Source organism: Malaya genurostris, chromosome 2 (genome assembly GCF_030247185.1).
Source record: "Malaya genurostris strain Urasoe2022 chromosome 2, Malgen_1.1, whole genome shotgun sequence".
NCBI lineage: Eukaryota > Metazoa > Arthropoda > Insecta > Diptera > Culicidae > Malaya > Malaya genurostris.
The window spans coordinates 143,727,597-143,747,898 of record NC_080571.1 but is presented as its reverse complement, the minus strand read 5'-3'; positions in this window follow the sequence as shown (position 1 = coordinate 143,747,898).

Below are 20,302 nucleotides of genomic sequence, written 5' to 3'. Positions count from 1 at the left end.
AGCTTCATATGATGGGAAGAATAATCGAACAGGTTTTGACTTTCAAATACCTCGGGGTGTGGTTTGATTCCAAATGCACGTGGGGAGGACACATTAGGTATCTGATAACGAAATGCCAACAAAGAGTAAATTTTCTTCGAACAATAACAGGGTCTTGGTGGGGTGCTCATCCGCAAGATCTAATAAAATTGTATCAGACAACGATACTTTCAGTGATGGAATATGGATGCGTTTGTTTTCGTTCCGCTGCAAATTCTCATATTATCAAACTTGAGCGAATTCAGTACCGTTGTTTGCGAATTGCTTTAGGCTGCATGCATTCGACACATACAATGAGTCTTGAAGTTCTGGCGGGAGTTCTTCCATTAAAAGATCGATTTTGGGAGCTTTCATCACGCCTGCTAATAAGATGTGATGTGCTGAATCCCATGGTAATTAATAATTTCGAACGACTAGTCGAGCTTCGATCTCAAACAAAATTCATGACAGTATATTTTAACCATATGTCACAGGAAATCAACCCTTCAAGATATATTCCTATCCGTGTCAGCCTCCTAAATGTACCTGACTCAACTTTATTTTTCGACACATCCATGCAGCGCGAAGTGCGTGGAATCCCGGACCACCTACGCTCTATGGAAATCCCAAAAATATTTTCAAGTAAGTTCAGGCATATTAACTCTGAGAAAATGTTTTACACGGACGGATCGCGAATGGAAGAAGCGACAGGGTTTGGTATGTTCAACAATAATGTTTCGGCCTCATTCAAGCTTCAAGAACCTGCATCTGTTTATATAGCAGAGTTAGCAGCAGTTCATTATAGCTTGAATGTAATCGTCACATTATCTCCAAACCATTATTTCCTCTTCACAGATAGTCTGAGTGCAATTGAAGCCATTCGCTCAAACGCTGCTGGCAAAAATGAACCGTTTTTCTTGGGTAAAATAAAACAGTGTCTGAACGACATATTGAATAATAATTATCTAATCACAATAGTTTGGGTTCCGGCTCATTGCTCCATTCCAGGCAATGAAAGAGCCGATATTTTAGCCAAACGTGGTGCTATTGAGGGTGAAATTTATGAGAGACCGATTGCTTTCAACGAATTCTATAGCGCGTCTCGCCAAAGAACACTTGCCAGCTGGCAAGCTTCTTGGGATAAAGATGATCTGGGTCGGTGGATGCACTCAATTATTCCTAAAATATCGACAAAGGCATGGTTCAGGGGACTGGATGTGAGTAGAGATTTCATTCGTGTGATGTCCAGACTCATGTCCAATCACTACACGTTAGATGCACATCTCCTTCGAATTGGACTTTCCGAGACTAATCATTGTGCTTGCGGCGAAGGTTACCGCGATATTGACCATGTTGTTTGGACATGCGTGGAGTTTCGTGATGTCAGATCTCAACTAATAAATTCCTTGCGTACCCAAGGTAGACTATCCAATGTCCCAGTTCGCGACATTCTTGCTTGTCGTGACCTTCCATACATGAAACTTCTTTATCATTTCATTAAATCCATTGGAGTTCCAATTTAAATTTTATTTTATGTTAAACTGTTTTCTCTTCCATGAGTTCAACCAATAGCCAACTATAGGATATTGAATATAAGTGGTGAACTGATACAAACAATCCTGAAATAGTTATAAGATCATGTACAAAATAAATGTATTTTATTTAATGTAATTAAAATAGCAACTCGCTTGATAAAAACAGTGTTTAGATTAACTAATGAGTACCAACATACTAATATGATATTCGAAATGTATTAGGTTTAAACTACTATGTATTGTGGATGCCACGGCGAAGAAAAACTTATGTATATTGCCTATGAAATAAACGTATTTATGAAAAAAAAAAAAAAAAAATTATGCTTCTGAATTCGAACTGGTAGTTGATCGATTGTTTGATTGTGCAACTTTCCCCTCTTTCATTACTAGAAATGTAAACGATGCGCCTAGACTAAACTACAGATTAGTTACATTAAGGTAGCGCTTCGCCGTGGTCAAGTCGAAGCGAGACAACTCACTGCTTCCTCTTGCTTTGTCGCCGAAATTTCACTCTAAATTGCAAATTTCTCCAATACTAACCCGATTCACGAAAAATCAAAAACATACGATTGTAGGTAAATGATTTTACTATGCATTTGGCGAAAAATATTAGTTAGATAGCTTTTCTTTCGCGAGATTTCGTGCGAGTTTTGTTAAACCTTTTGTTTTCTTTTTTCCATTTCTCGCTATAAACAACTCGCATATGTAGGGATGTGCTACGTTTTCAACAAAGCTTCAAAGCTAGTAGCGATGAAAATCATTACTGATTTCTGGTTCTACTGAAACATGAATAGAAATTATTTTACAAAGTAGTAACACTTACTTACATTTTCTACTCATCTTTATTCAACGTTTACACAGAGAGAACGGACAACGAAAACAAAAGAAATGTTGTTAGCGTCTACCGCATGTGGCATTTTTCACACCCCAATGCGTTGACATTGTGTGCGTGCGAAAGAATAAGGAAAAACCTATTTAATCCACCTAGTGGTGTAATGATGTCTTTCTCATATTACTCATTACATCATGAATATAACCGTGAAATTCGCAAAAACAACTGTTTATTGAATAGGAATAGGATAATTTGTTCGGATCTAATCTCACAAACTCTTTAAATCCTGTTTAACCTGTAGTTCCGGAACCGAAAGTAGTATCCACAACAAATTAAGGAATTCCGTATGAAACTGTAAGACTTTTCTTTTGAACCTATAAGTTTGTGAAAATCGATTCGGCCATCTCCAAGAAAAGTGAGTGAGATCCTTTTTGCAGTTTCTAATCACAATTTCCTATTCTCCCGAAACCGGATTCAGATGAACGGAATAGCCGAAGTTGGTTCGTTTGCTACCAACAAATATGACCTACAAATTGGAACAGTTTTGAACGTAGTTAAACTTATACTCACTATCTCATGCTCTATTTCGTTTAAACCAATTAAACTAAATCTAACGAAACGAACCTGCGTTTCTGTTACTACTGCGTGCTAAACAGCATGAATCAGCAGCATGAAACATGTAGTAGGATTGTTATTATTATTGACATCACTACACAACGTGTACGTAAGCACGCATTGTTCGTTTTGTGTTTTCTTCTTCTTTCTGTGTTGTACATATTGTCACTTTATATGGCGATTTGAAAACTTGGACACTCATCGCCCTGTAACTGCGGAACCGGAAGTCGGATCCGGATGAAATTTCACAGTAGGTTTAAAGACAGTATGAACTTCAATTCAAATCAAGATTTGTGAAAATCGGTTCAAGCATCGCAGAGAAATCGAAGTTAATTTAGTTTCAGGAGTTTTTCTTCTCCACTTTCGGTGCTCTCGGAACAGGAAAAGTGGGGACCAGTAGTGCCGAATGAAGTTTTTATGCCCACAAACTAACAAGCTCTGCAAACTAGAAGAATTTATCAGACAGTTTTATGGGATTTGTACCTGTTTTTAACCATCGTTCGTGGAAAAATACTAATAAAATTGGTAATTTTCCACTTATCACGCTTTAGTTCCGGAACCGGAAGTCGGATCCAGATAAAATGTTCCACAAATTTTTAGGACATTATAAAACCTTTCATTTTAATCTAAGTTTGCGAAAATCGGTTGAGTTGTTCCAGAGATAATTGAGTGTAAACTTTTTCTCAAATTTTCACATATTACCATATAACTCCGGAACCGGAAGTCACATTCAAACGAAATTCAATAGCAAGCTATGGGACCATAATACCTTTTATTTGAATCTTAGTTTGTGAAAATCGGTTCAGCCATCTCTGAAAAAAGAGAGTGCATATTTTTTCCACTTTTTTGGTACATATCATCCTATATCTCCGGAACCGGAAGTCGGACGGAATGAAATTCAATAGCAGGCTATGGGACTATGAGACCTTTCATTTGAATCTTTGTTTGTGAAAATCGGTTTGGCCATCTCTGAGAAAAGTGAGTGCATATTTTTGTTACATACACACACACATACACACACACACGGACGGACACACACACACACACACACACACACACACACACACACACACACAGACATTTGCTCAGTTCGTCGAGTTGAGTCGAATGGTATATGACATTCGGCCCTCCGGGCCTCGGTTAAAAAGTCGATTTTCACAGTGTTTGCATAGCCTTTCTATATGAGAAAGGCAAAACTCATTTATTTTTAAAACTCGCACGAAATCTTTCGATAAAAACGTTTATCAGGCACAGTTTATATACGAATCGATAGAAAAATTAATTATGTAGAATCGTATGTTCTTGAAATTTCCGTTTTCTTTACCGTTTTCTCACAATTTTGGGTAAAGTGCGTGAAACCCCGGGATAGGCAGCGAACTCCCGTGACCACGGCGAAGCGCTACCTTAAACATCCTGAAACAAGTGGAGGAAGCAAAACTACATGCAAGTAGTACAGCTGAACCTAAATCACTGTGCAGCTGGCCAGCAATTGCTGCACCAGTCAGTGACGGAATGGGGCATTGATGTCGCGGTTCTCTCGGATCCCTATCACACACCGGTAGATAACGGGAACTGGGTGTCTGACGAAGCCAAGACGGTGGCGATTTTGACGACTGGTCGATACCCAGTGCAAGAGGTGGTGAAAACACAAGCGGAGGGAGTAGCCATAGCTAAGGTAAACGGAGTTTACTATTGTAGCTGCTACGCTCCACCGAGATGGTCAATAGACCAGTTCACTCGGATGGTCGACATGTTGACCGCAGACCTGGTGGGTCGGAAGCCGGTGGTGATAGCCGGAGACTTCAACGCCTGGGCAACGGCTTGGGGCGGTCGCTTCACCAATAGGAGAGGACAGACGTTACTGGAGGCCCTCGCCAAGTTGGACGTCGTGTTAGCGAATGATGGACTGAAAAGTACCTTCCAGCGGAACGGAGTCGAGTCGTTTATCGATCTGACTTTCTGTAGTCCCGGCCTAGCTGGAGATCTTAATTGGAGAGTTGATGATGGCTACACCCATAGCGACCATCTAGCCATTCGCTACACTATCGGCCAATTGGCGAGAAGCACAAGGAGGAGTAATACTCCCAAAACTATAGCGTGGAAGGTGGCTAACTTCGACCGCGAAACGTTTTGCGCTGCCCTTCGAATTAGAGGAGCACAACGCGAACCTGAGAGGGGACGAGTTGGTCGCTATCTTGCCACGGGCGTGTGACGCGACCATGCCTAGAAAGGCTCAACCGAGGACCAATAGACCACCGGTCTACTGGTGGAACGAGTAAATTGCACGCCTTCGCGCATCCTGCCTCAGGGCTAGAAGAAGGATGCAAAGAGCTCGATCAGCGGAGATGAGGATGGAGAGGAACACGGCGTTCAAAGCGGCGAAGCTAGCACTAAACAAGGCCATCAGCGCAAGCAAAAGAGCCTGTTTCGACAAGCTATGCGAGGGAGCCAACTCCAACCCATGGGGCGATGCCTGCAGGATGGTGATGGCCAAAACAAGAGGGGCGCTAGCACCCCCTGAACGTAGTCCGGCGAGGTTGAAGGAAATCATAACGGTTCTCTTTCCCCACCACGACACGCCCCCTGGCAGCCAGCGAATGAAGTCGTAAAGGTGACGAACGAAGAGTTGCTCACTGCGGCGAGATCACTCGATACAAAGAAAGCCCCGGGGCCAGACGGTATCCCGAACGTGGCTCTAAAGGCGGCTATAATGACAAAACCGGACATGTTCAGGGAGGTCATACAGAGATGTCTGGACGAGCGTATGTTCCCAGACATTTGGAAAAGACAAAGATTGGTACTATTACCGAAACCTGGGAAACCCCCAGGGGATCCTTCGGCGTATAGACCAATCTGTCTGATAGACACTGTGGGTAAGTTCCTTGAGAAAATCATCCTCAACAGGCTAGCCCCCTTCATAGAGGAGGCAGGAGGACTGTCCAGTCAACAGTACGGGTTCCGCAGAGGCAGGTCGTCGGTGGACGCCATAACATCGGTGGTAACCACGGCGGAGGTAGCTATACAGCGCAAACGACGAGGGATCCGCTACTGTGCGGTAGTAACGCTAGACGTCAAGAACGCGTTCAATAGTGCTTGCTGGGCAGACATTGCTGATTCCCTACTTCGACTAGGAGTACCGGAAGGGCTGTACAAGATTCTGGAAAGCTACTTCCAGAACCGAGTATTGCTCTACGAGACCGACGAAGGCACACGTAGCACTCCAATCACGGCTGGAGTACCACAGGGATCTATCTTGGGCCCGATCCTGTGGAATATAATGTACGATGGAGTACTGAGGTTGAGGCTCCCTCCGGATGTCAAGATAGTCGAGTTCGCGGACGACGTCACGCTGACAGTGTACGGCGAATCCATCGAAGAGGTCGAACTGAGTACATCACACTCAATCTGCTTAGTGGAGGACTGGCTGCGTAGCAGGAAACTGCAACTCGCGCACCACAAAACAGAGGTGATGGTGGTAAACAACCGCAAATCGGAACAGGAGGCGCTGGTACATGCCGGAGATTGCGTGATCCCCTCCAAGAGATCACTGAAGCAATTGGGTGTGATGCTTGACGACAAACTCAGTTTCAGCAAGCACGTTGAATACGCCTGCAAGCGCGCATCAACAGCGATCGCGGCGCTCTCCCGTTTGATGGCCAACGAAGGTTACTGGCAGGAGTGGCAGTTTCGATCCTCAGGTACGGCAGCCCGGTATGGGCGTCGGCACTGAATGTGTTACGCAACGCACAGATGCTGGAGAGTACGCATAGACTGATGTGTCTTCGCGTAATCAGTGCATACCGCACTGTATCGAGGGATGCGGCCTGCGTGGTTGCAAGCATGATGCCTATCGTTCTGATAGTGAAGGAAGACGCGGAGCGCTACAGCATGCGAGGAGACAGGAACGCCCGTAGGGCCTCCAAAGCCGCTTCTCTACGCAGATGGCAACAAGAGTGGGACAGCTCAACCAAGGGCAGGTGGACACATCGGCTCATATCTAGGGTCTCGAGTTGGTTACATAGACCTCACGGAGAAGTGAACTTCGGCCTGACGCAATTCCTCACAGGCCACGGGTGCTTCCGATGGTACCTCCACAGGTTCGGCCACGCAACATCCCCTGTATGTCCTGGCTACCCAGACGAGATCGAGACGGCTGAACACGTCTTGTTTGCATGTTCCCGTTTCGCGACTCAAAGGAGTGAGCTACTGGAGGCATGCGGCAGGGACACCATACCGGAAAACCTGATCCAGAGAATGTGCCACTGCGTAGAGAACTGGAACGCAGTGTCGACCGCGGCATCCCAAATTGCGGGCATATTGCAGTGGAAATGGAGTGCGGATCAACGCGTACCGTAGTAGGCTCAAGAGGGATCAGCGAATAAACGTCGGTCCGGGAAAACCTTCTTCGTCGGGAAGCTCTTCATCGGAGTTGTCTAGATCCATCGTCGGGGACTAGACGAGTAGTACGTAAAACTGCTAGGATCGTCGGGGCGCCAGTGAACCGGAAGCTATCCTCCAACCGGAATCACTGGATCGACCCAGGCATCCTCTCGGTCGGACGTTGACGGGTATCGAAAGCGTCGGTTTCGGGAGGGCCTCCTTCGTCGGGGAACTCTCCGTCGGTGTAGGCTAGATCCTTCGGCGGGGGCTAGTCGAGTAGCCGCCACAACACCGATTCGAGTCGTCGAGGCGCCAGCGAACCGGAAGCCATGCTCCAACCGGAATCGCGGGACCGACCTCGGCACTCCATCGGGTGTCCCGTGTGGTGTAAGAGACTCGGTGTCGGGAGATTCTCCTTCACCGGGGAAATCTCCGTCGGAGTAGTCTAGATCCTTCGTCGGGGACTAGACGAGTAAATCGTGGTGTAATACCGCTAGGATCGTCAAGGCGCCAGTGAACCGGAAGCTATCCTCCAACCGGAATCACTGCACCGACCCAGGCATCCTCTCGGTCGGGAGTTGACGGGAATCGAAAGCGTCGGTTTCGGGAGGGCCTCCTTCGTCGGGGAACTCTCCGTCGGTGTAGGCTAGATGCTTCGACGGGGGCTAGTCGAGTAGCCGCCACAACACCGATTCGAGTCGTCGAGGCGCCAGCGAACCGGAAGCCATGCTCCAACCGGAATCGCGGGACCGACCTTGCACTCCATCGGGTGTCCCGTGTGGTGTAAGAGACTCGGTGTCGGGAGATTCTCCTTCGCCGGGGAAATCTCCTTCGGAGTAGTCTAGATCCTTTGTCGGGGTCTAGATGAGTAGATCGTCGCGTGATACCGATAGGATCGTCTGAGCGCCAGTGAACCGGAAGCCACGCTCCAACCGGAATCATTGGATCGACTTAGGCATCCTTTCGGTCGGGTCGTAGACGCGTACCGTAAGCGTCGGTTCGGGAGGACTTCCCTCGTCGGGGAACCCTCCGTCGGTGTAGACTAGATCTTTTGGCGGAGACTAGTCGAGTAGTTCCGCGACGTAGCATCAGTTTTGGGTGGTCGAGGCGCCAGTGAACCGGAAGTTACCCTCCAGCCGGCATCACTGGATCGACCTCGTCATCCAACTGGTCGATCCCTCGAGAGCAGGATGCTGATCCCCATTCTGCATAAATCTGGGGAGGGTGCTGTGAGCACCAATAGCCTTCCACCCCAAGTAATACCTAGCGGTGGTGCCGGGGAGGTAGGGTTGGAGATCCAAGGTGTTTTAGTGGGTAGTTCCAATCAACAGTTGGGTAGTCCTGTGGAGAGTCCCACACTCCGTGCGTAAATGCATTTCACCTTGTAAAAAAAAACCATCCTGAAACGCAATTAAATATTATGAAATAAGCAGTATAGTTCTTTATAATAATTGGTGGCTCTGAAAAGAACTTTTTATGAAACCGTTCGTGATGAAGAGTGACGAGTTGAGTTAGTTCAGCACGCAGACTCTGAATTATAAACCCATATTCCGAAACTAAGCTCTGAAACTTGAATACGATTTTTCGCCATGACTACCAGAATGGCTTGTATAGAATACAGTAAAGTAAATTTCCGCATAATTCTTTAGGAGTGTTATTATGGTTCTAAAAAGAACCGAATAGAAGAAGTCTGAAATACAGAACTGGACCCTGAGTTCAAGAACTAAGTTTAGAACCAATAACAGGCTCAGTATCCAGTTTGAATTCTAGAACTGCAATTTCGAAACTGAAATTAGTTCCGGAATACATTTCCAGAATCCAGTTTCAGCACGCAGGCTCTGAATACTAAACCTATATTGCGGAACTAATATCTGAAATTTGAACTTCTCGTTACGACTGGGAGAGTTACGACCTGAGCGTTTGAGGTTTTAACCACGCAGAAGGTGCGCTCTCCGTCGCTGCTGGCTTAACTCCCGCGATGGCAGTCTTCTCGCCTTGATGGCCAGCAAGCGAATGAGAGTTGCCACCTAAGCGTTTGAGGTTTTAACCACGCAGAAGGTGCACTCTCCGTCGCTGCTGGTTTAACTCTCGCGATGGCAGTCTTCTCGCCTTGATGGCCAGCAAGCGAATGAGAGTTTGAGGTTTTAACCACGCAGAAGGTGCTCTCTCCGTCGCTGCTGGTTGATGGTTTATCTCCCGCGATGGCAGTCTGCTCGCCTTGATGGCCAGCAAGCGAATGCGAGTTGATACCTGAGTGTTTGAGGTTTTAACCACACAGAAGGTGCTCTCTCCGACGCTGCTGGTTGAAGGTTTAACTCTCGCGATGGCAGTCTGCTCGCCTTGATGGCCAGCAAGCGAATGAGAGTTGCTACTTGAGCGTTTGAGGTAGCAAACCACGCAGAAGGTGCACTCTCCGACACTGCTGGTTGATGGTTTAACTCTCGCGATGGGAGTCTTCTCGCTTTGATGACCAGCAAGCGAATGAGAGTTGCTACCTGAGCGTTTGAGATTTTAACCACGCAGAAGGTGCACTCTCCGTCGCTTCTGGTTGATGGTTTAACTCCCGCGATGGCAGTCTGCTCGCCTTGATGGCCAGCAAGCGAATGAAAGTTGCTACCTGAGCGTTTTAGGTTTTAACCATGCAGAAGGTGCACTCTCCGTTGCTGCTGGTTGATGGTTTATCTCCCATGACGGCAGTCTGCTCGCCTTGATTGCCAGCAAGAGCAAGGTTGTTACTCTATTCGATAACGCTATTACGGATCAGACGTTAAAAGAAATCGTTTGAATACATCCTCTAGATTCACTAAATCCTGTAATAGCATTATCGAACGTGAGTGTACTCCATTTTCTCGATTATGCAGCTGAATTAGTTTTGACACTCTAGAAGACAGCAATACATTATTTTAATATATATAGCTAATAAATGTGTTACATGAAAGAGCATTTTTCAATGAAAAAACCCAATGTTTGAACACAATTTTAAAAATTTTAAAAAATATCTCCTACGCCATTTTTTTTGTAAACATGCTCGAAAGTATTTTCTATCAAATGAAAGAGATCGATTTTTTTTCATTTGCTCCAATGTTAGATATAGCAGTTTAAAAATGATCTATTTTTGAACTAGTTTTGCTCATAACTTCGGTTCAGAAAACGTTACCTGAATGCGCTGGTCATAAAAAAATTGGTGTCAACAAACTCTAAAAGATATTCAAAGACATCAAAATCGAGAAGTGAAAATTAAGAAAGCTAGAGCAAAAAATATGATTTTTTTAGGAACACCCTAAGTTGCTCTATTAAAATAGCTGTAACACTAAAACCGTTAGAGATACAATACAATAGTGTTTTCGGCAAAGCTGCTTGGTATAAGTTTTCCTACAATTTTGCCGAAGGATGCAGTCCTCTATCTCAACACACACGAAAAATAATTTTAGGATCACTCTAATAATTAGAACCACTCTAATACCATATGCTTCAAAATATGGCTTATCTCTCACTGATCATTTGTTCTGAAGACATCATAGCTCTAAAGTATAAGGCTAAGCCACAAATGTTTTTGTCCCCCTAAATTGTGAATCCGGACCACGGTGCATTGTATGAAGATCACAACGCCGATGAAGCATGAGCGAGCCATAAACGACCGACGTGAAACTGTAATTTAAGAATCTTCCTGGGAAACTATAGAAATAGGTAAACGAACAAGCCACGCGCCGAGCAAATTGGGCCAAGGCCAACGGTGCGGGCCAACACGAATTGTAACATAACACAGTGTGCAATCACATACACGGTAGCAGCACTATACGCTTTGGACAGCATAAATGAAAAGAAAAAAATTAAAGGGAAAAAATGTACACAACGGAGGCGCCAATCGCAAATAACAATTCGAATGCTTTATAATTATAATTTGTAGGAATTTGTAATTGATTTTTTTAAACACTAGTTCTTAGTTTGCATGAAAGAATTTTTTTTAGCCGACAAGTACGATGTTCTTTGCCGTAACCGCTATTGACATCAAATAAACTTAGAAAAATCAAAAACGAGGAATATGATGGGCGTCCATGATGCATTCCCAGAATGTATGCACAAGATTTATACAAAAAAAAATGACAATGAGTCACAACTATGCACTTAACCATGGTTAACTCAGTCTCAAATCATTACATATGATACATACTTTTCACAGCGCCTAACAGACGAACTATACGAGCATTGAACCTACGATAGCATTCTTTTTCTCCTTTCGCGAACATAACTAAATAAAGCTATAATTTCTAATCTAATAGTGCTGTAATATTTGGACTACTGACAATGGCTCTATGATATTCCATATCGGAAACCGATCAAAAACAAAATGACGAGGCACAATTACCACCTTATGGCGCGCTACCGAAACTTGTATTAGAGGAACTGGACGACGCAAAAATTACCATGGAAAAATTCAATATTAGAGTGAGTCTAAGTCTAGACAGATTGATACAGAAAGATACAGTATAGGAAATCTACTCGAAGAATACATGAATGTATGCGAAACATTAACAAAAGCTCTGAACAAAAGCGCATGTGAAGCTATAAAGAAAATGTTAGGTGTAGAAAACGACAAACTACAAAAAGGGTGATTTAATAAGGACGTTATATTCTCTGAGGAAGCGACGAAGCATATGGAGTGCAATAGGGCTCATGGACCTAGATGACAGGTCGAGACTCGACATAGACATGGATCAACTACGAGGTAACGAGGAAAGGCTAAAAGGAACCGTCTACGAACGGACTGGAAGTATCAGTGCAATTCTCAAGGACGGAATAGAAACAAGACAATCTACCTCGAAAATATAACAGATGTCACACCGGATAGCCTGATTAATTGGAAGCACAAGAATATCCCTGTAATAGATAAGGATAATAAGATTTTCATATTTATTGATAATAAACGCCTTTTTGTCCTAGGTATTGACGTTAAACGAATAAAAGAACACCGAACAATATTAGAGAAAGTAATATATGCACCCCTGGAACAGCCGTGGATTACGATGAGTACAGTAATTATTATATGTGGTATAGTAACGACGTTATGTGCGTTCTGTCACAAAGGAAAATTTTCATGTTGTAGTAAAACCAAAATAGTGCAGAACGGCAAAAATGGATCATCGAACGACATGACCCACACAAACAAGAGAAAATTAAAAGAGAAAAAAACTCAAGAAACTTCAAATATTTTTTGTACCATTTACACTAGAAGAAACACTGTCGGAACAATGACAGCAGGAACAGTCACAGCAGAAACATGTGCACGCGAAATTGATGGCGAATCGAATAAAGACGCGAATATACTAGAAAAACCAGACACGCAGCCCTCAAAACCGAAAACCTAAAAACAAAAGCACTCGAAATATCGTAGTGATTTGAATATTCTTCATTTTATTTTTATGGGCTGTCAGCATATGTGTAAGAATGATTGAAGTAAAAGGGATAAAGGGATGACCGGACAAGCAAGGGCAAGCGCCTCAGAATGATTGAAGATGAATGTCTAAATAAGCTCCATGAAAAAACTATATATACACTCCTGACTAAAAGACAAATCCAAGTATATTTCTAGGTCTATTTAACAGTTTAAAACCCGGACTCCGTTCGAAAGGAAGAAGGAGTCGCGGCCACGAGCAGACCATCAGGCCAGCATGGATGCATAAATGAAGGACGAAAGACGAATACGAACGAGGGTAAAATGAGGTAATATTCGGCGTGTAAAGCGAGTTGCAAAAAAAAAACAAGAAAAAAATGATTATGAAACAAAGGGAATACCTGCAGCAATCTTCGCATGCCACAACTCTAACAAAACGATCTACTTTTACAGGATAGAGGGAAGCTAATATCATATTGATTGCCGAAGATATATTTCTTTATGGGTTCCAAAAATAACGATACAATACGAGCAATATAATCAGAAAAAAATGAGCCTGCAGTTATTTACGAAGTTTGATTTGTGTAAAAACTCAGTGGAAACAATACATTGTAGAAAGGATGACAATTGATTGTTAGTTACAATTTATAGCTATGCGCATGAAAATTTATTAAGAGATTAGTTCTAGAAGAAATAGGAGCCCTGGCCAACGTGTGCGTCCAACGTATTCATCGCGGTCTTGCAAGAAGGAAGGATGTCGGTAGCATAGCAAAGCTACCTAAGAGAACGAGAGAGTGTGGTCGAATGCGGTGGCAAGTCGAAGACAAAGGGAACCGTGGACCCATCAAGATGTCGGAAATATGAAGACAAGAGTCAGTAAACCGGAAGAAGGTGCAGATTCGGTATTGGGGACCATAGCAACGAATTGAAGTAAAACGCAGTCAAAACAGTTAAAGACGATGCGCGGGTGCACCACAACAGTCCAAAGTGCTATCCCGTGTTTCACACGCAAGAAGACAAGAAGGAAGTAAACGCAGTCAACACAGTTAAATACGATGCACGGGTGCACCACAACAGTCCAAAGTGCTATCCAATGTTTTACATGCAATAAGACAAGAAGGAAGTAAACGCAGTCGACACCGTCGAAAATGATCTGCGCGAGGGGTGCCACAACAATACAAGGTGCTACCCCGTGGTTTTTGCTCAGTGGGCATTGTCAAAGCTCAACTGAGTGCCATGAACAAGCATAGAAAATTCAATGATCATTGTTAAATCCAACACGAGAAAGCAACCACGAAACCAGACGAAACATTTTTGGAGATACGCTAGAAGCCTCAACTCATCGTGCAGAATAATGCAGTAATTTAGATGACACCTAAAACACAAAGGAAACAGCTATTAATTATTAAACTATGGTCAACAAACCGGAGGATCAGAACAAATTGGCTCAAATGGCACGTTCCCCTTGATATCTACTAACCGAGATGTTTGATTAAGAAAACCCAGGCGAGAAGAACGAGCTATTATGGAGGAAACGACACGGCACCCAGAGTCCGAGACTAGCAACCGTTCGATCACCCCACAGATAAGGTACAGACAAAAGCGACTACAAAGCGGCACTGGGACTGGAATGGAAGCACACGCTACGGCATTGTAAGGTTAGGGAAGCTAACTTCATATAATATTTAAATGGAAGAATGTAATATGTAATAAATGAATTTGTAAAAAAAGTACGGGTGTGTAATGTCAGAGACATAACTGGATGTCGTGAATACGAATATGACACGCTTTATTTATGCTTCCGAATTCGAACTGGTAGTTGATCGATTGTTTGAATTGTGCAACTTTCCCTCTTCATTACTAGAAATTTAAACGATGCGCCTAGACTAAATTACAGATTAGTTACATTAAACATTCTGAAACGCAATTAAATATTATGAAATAAGCAGTATAGTTCTTTATATTAAAAATGTTGCTCTGAATAGAACTTTTTATGAAAGCGTTCGTGATGAAGAGTGACGAGTTGAGTTAGTTCAGCACGCAGACTCTGAATTCTAAACCCATATTCCGGAACAAAGCTCTGAAACTTGAAGACCGCCATGACTACCAGAATGGGTTGTATAGAGTACAGTAAAGTAAATTTCCGCATAATTCTTTAGGGGTATTATTATTGTCCTAAAACGAACCGAATAGAAGAAGTCTGGAATAACGAACTGGACCCTGAGTTCAAGAACTAAATTTAGAACCAATAACAGACTCAGAATCCAGTTTGAATTCTAGAACTGCAATTTCGAAACTGAAATTAGTTCCGGAATACAGTTCCAGAATCTAGTTTCAGCACGCAGGCTCTGAATACTAAACCTATATTGCGGAACTACTATCTGAAATTTGAACTTCTCGTTACGACTACCGAAAACCAAATGAGAGTTGCGACCTGAGCGTTTGAGGTTTTAACCACGCAGAAGGTGCACTCTCCGTCGCTTCTGGTTGATGGTTTAACTCTCGCGATGGCAGTCTTCTCGCCTTGATGGCCAGCAAGCGAATGAGAGTTGCTACCTGAGCGTTTGAGATTTTAACCACGCAGAAGGTGCATTCTCCGTCGCTGCTGGTTGATGATTCCACTCCCACGACGTCTGCTTCCACCGAACGCACGAAAAGAAATGAACGATTTTCGACCACGGTTCCCCTTTTATACGCATTCAGTTGAAGATATGTGCCTGACTACCTCAAAATCGTCGTCCTTGAGCGAAAAACCCAAGCGAAAGTAAAGAGTTTTCCGCATTATTTTCAAATTTTGAGAAATCTTAATTTTTGAGTTGTTTGTGGTTATCTCACATTCTTCAAAATATTATCCTCAGTTCCTGATCATATTTTTGATGAAAGGGTGAAAGAATTATGTTGCTACCATCAATACAAGTCGAGATATTTACGATTAAGTTCTGCCCATTCTTCCATATGGCTAATTTTGAAAAGGCACCCCATTGTAAAGTAAGTCGTATTCACGACAAAACTAAAAGTTTCACATTCCGACAACACAACCATCCAATTTACTACCCGCGCGGTCAACTTGATGGTATCATCAAGCTCAGTAAGTAAGGGGGCATGCAACAGCGCTAATTTTATCATAGATCAAGATCTTATCATAAAGATCTTTCAAAAAACATTGATTATGTACACAAGCGACGCGATCGCACGGCAATCGCATATATCCATAGCAATGAAAAAATGTATATTGATTATATGTACTAGTTAGTCAACCCAAGAATGCACAGTATGCATTATTTAGGGCTTCTTTACATAAATACGCCGGAAAAAGAACATTTCGCATTTAAGAGTTAGTAGTGAATTCCAGATATGTGTAAAGCTGGAATATATGTATAGCTTTAGGTTAGGTAGTTATATTTTGTGTATAAAATGGGCGTTTTTTGAAACGGGGCTTCTTGGTTCAACTGTTGAGAGTAGTGATCCATGGACGACCGGGTAACACCGTAATCAAACTTGGACACCATTACTCGTGATAAAGCAGAAATTAAGATAAAAAAAGCAAAGTTAAACTGTTGGAAGTGATTAGCGTAGATTAGTTAGGTCAGGCACAGAATTATGTGCTGTAGGGAAGTTAGTGCGTTGTATTGTAAAAGCTATTAAACGATGCAAAGATAAGTGCAGTTTACGGGTTGGAAGAAAACGTCTCGACACTTTTGTTCATTGAAAGAAATACCTCTCTCGCCGCTCGGGTACTTCGTACACTTCCTTTTTGCTTTTCCCATATAGAAAGGTTATGCAATCACTTGAAAAACCGACTAGTAAAAATTGGCCCGGAGGGCCAAGTTTAATTTAACGTTCGACTCAGTTAATCGAGCTCAGCAATGTCTGTATGGGTATGTGTAAATAATCTCACTAGGTTTTCTCTGAGATAGCTAAACCGATTTTGACAAACTTAGATTCAAATGAAAGGATTCATGGTCCCATACGGAATTCCTGAATTTCATCTGGATCCAAGTTCCGGTTCCGGAGTTATAGAGTAAAGTGTGTTCAGTATTGTACACCGTCACATAAACCGGCGAAACAAAACACACATAAAAAAAATTTTAAACTGATCTCAAAACTACGCAAATCGATAGTCATTATCAGTAGACAGCTAAACAAACCGATTCCGGCTATCCTGGTTCTCGGTTTTCGGTTCCGGAAGCACCGGAAATAGTGGTAATATATTCCAAAATGGATCTCGTTCACTATTCTCAGCGATGCACAGTGGTTCAAAAGCGCAATTTCACGCTCTGAATTGGTTACTCATAGGAACCTGGTTTTTAAGTACAGTATTTTTTACAGTATTTTTTTAGTATTTTTTGTTGCCCAGAATGATAGACGCCATCTTTTGGCAAATTTTATTTATGTGATTAATCACCCTAAAAGTGAGATAAAAATATCATTTTAGTTCAGAGCAAACATAGGGGCTAAGTTGCTTCGACATAACAGATCGGCTGAAAAGTTCGTATCGTTTCTATGAGAGGGCGCCACTAGAATTAAATCCATACCATTTTCAGTTAGTACCAACTTTCAAAAGATACGTGTATAAATTTGACAGCTGGCTGATTATTAGTTTGTGAGATATTGCATTTTGAGTGAAGGTACTTTTGTTATTGTGAAAAAAATGGAAAAAAAGGAATTTCGTGTGTAGATGAAACACTACTTTTTGATGAAAAAAAGTGCCGCCGATACCAGAAAATGGCCTGATGAGTGTTATCCAGACTCTGCACCGGGCGAAGCAACGATTCGTCAGTGGTTTGCAAAATTTCGTACTGGTCATATGAGCACCGAAGACGATGAACGCAGTGGACGTCCAAAAGAGGCTGTTACCGATGAAAACGTGAAAAAATTCCACAAAATGATTTTCAATGACCGTAAAGTGAAGTTGATCGATATAGCTGACATTCTAAAGATATCAAAGGAACGTGTTGGACATATTATTCACGAATATTTGGATATGAGAAAGCTTTGTGCAATTGGGCTTCGAATTGCTCCCTCATCCACCGTATTCTCCAGATTTGGCCCCAGTGACTTTTTCCTGTTCTCAGACCTCAAGAGAATGCTCGCTGGTAAAAAATTTAGAAGCAATGAAGAGGTAATCGCTGAAACTGAGGCCTATTTTGAGGCAAAGGACAAATCGTACTACAAAAATGGTATCGAAAAGTTGGAAGATCGCTATAATCGCTGTACCGCCTCTGATGGCAATTATGTTGAATAATAAAAACGAATTTTGGCAATAAAATGGGTGTTTCTATTGAACGATACGAACTTTTCAGCCGAACTGTTAGTGGTGCAGAAAGTTATTTCAAACAAATGTACTGAGGGTACTATTCCCGTAAGTACTTGCCACAAAATATGATTTTTTTGTCGTGAATACGACTTACTTTACTATGGGGTGCCTTTTCAAAATTTACCCTCTGAGAGAGTGATAAGTTTTTGATCGTGAATATCTCCTGTTATATCTAATGAATCAACATAATTCTTGCTACATGCCATCGGAAATATGATCACAATTTCATGATAAAATTTTCAGTTGTGTGACATAATCTCAAATAGTTCAAAATTAAACTTTTCTGAAATGTTTGGTATAAACGAGTGTCAAAGAGAATAATTCAAAAGACGCGTTTGCGTTTCTCGAATTTTGAAAGCTCATAGCTCAGTGATTCTTAGCTAAGGCACTGTTCATTTCTATTCAATTATTTTTTAGTTGAATTAGAGAAATAAAACGTTGATTTCAACCAACATAAATGGTTGAATTGGTTTTTGCCATTCTGCAGCTATATGGCGCTCTGTCACCGAAAAAATGTAAACACCGTAATGACTACTAGCCACTAGATGGCACACTACTACCGAAAAAAATTTCAGTCGCGGTTATCCTTTCTATATTGGCAGGTACACGGAAAAGCCAGCGATCGCAAAACAACTAAAATATTAGTTGTTTTTCTGATTTTGATTGGTTAAAATTTGGTACAACTAATCGACTGTTGTTTTAACTAATCTGTCATTTTTGAATTATCGTGCTGGCAGCTTAGCAACGACACCCAACAAGTAATGAAACGTTTCAGTTGAGCAATGCCAAACACCCTGAGCGAACAATGAAACGTTTCAATGAGATGTCACTCGTGCAATTGAGCAAAGACACAATCCCAGCAAAGTAACTTGTATGCATGAAAGCAAAAAAATGTCTCAGTTGTTTCAACCAATTAATTATTATTAAGTTATTTGAACTTAAAACGCCAATTGCAATAAATATTTTTTACTGTTAGCCTCTTCGGGGGCAGCTAATCATTCACTGCTTGAACAACGAAGTTTTACCTAATTAACTGCTTATATATTTATCACTAAACTCACAAAGGATATGGAAATGAACCAAAACATTACAATTTTCAAAAGGGAACTCACCAGAAAAATGGTCACAGGGAATTAAGAAATTTTTCCGTCACTTGCAGAATGGCTCACTGGTAAACCTAATGCTACAGATACACTTTCAAGAAAATACAAATAGTACCACTTCACTTTCAGAACAAATTGGCTCAAAAGCCACTACTTAACTAACATAAATGACGTTCATTTACCATTGAAATTTACCGCTTCTGGTGAAATGAAGAGATTTTTTGTTCTGCCTTTTGCTGTCTTCGTTCTTCGCCAAGTGACAGCATTTGAATACAACAATTTCGGTTACCTGAATGGTTATGTCAAAATCAACAGATATGTTAGTTAAATCAACAACATTTTAGTTGAAACAACCAGGGCGTGAAACAACAATTGCAATATTGTAATTTTGTGATCTGCGGGTTCTCCGTGTATAAATACGATGTTGTATTGGAGAAAAAGACATTAGCGAAACATAAACTTCTTTTTGAAAATTTTACTTCTAAATCGCTGTTTTCTTCATTCGACTTCGCGAAATCGACTCTCTCACTGAAAACTTTGAGCACTCGGAAAACATAAACCGAATACAAGTTGTACACCGGACGGTGCAACATTCGAAACTCACTTCACTGTTTCGCGTAAAAACATTAATACCCACAATTGCTTCAAATGCGCACATATTCTTAATAAATACACTTTCCACTGACAGTTTATGTCATTTTTACATATCGGTTTAGAAATTTATATATGGATATATCGTAACACATGCGAAAAATATCTAAACAATTTGCAAGCAGTTTCACAAGACTGTCCTTTTTAGCTTTTCAATGGATTGTTTTGCTTTGACACTTCTCATTAGTTTTTGGCTAATAAACTTGTTAGTAAAACCAATTTCATTTTTGTTTTCTTTGTGCTGTCCTTCAGTAATGACGGTGATAGATGAATAAAATCAAATTTTCTGATTTTGATAACGAAATTAGTTGTCAATGAGAATTTCGTGTTGGATTGGAATATTGCTGGTTAGTGTCCAGAATATTCGCCAACTAAACACATTCTCTAAAAATAAGAGTTTGTTCAGCAAAGTAAATTCTCAATTTTAACTAATTTTATAGTTATTTTGAAATTTTGTTG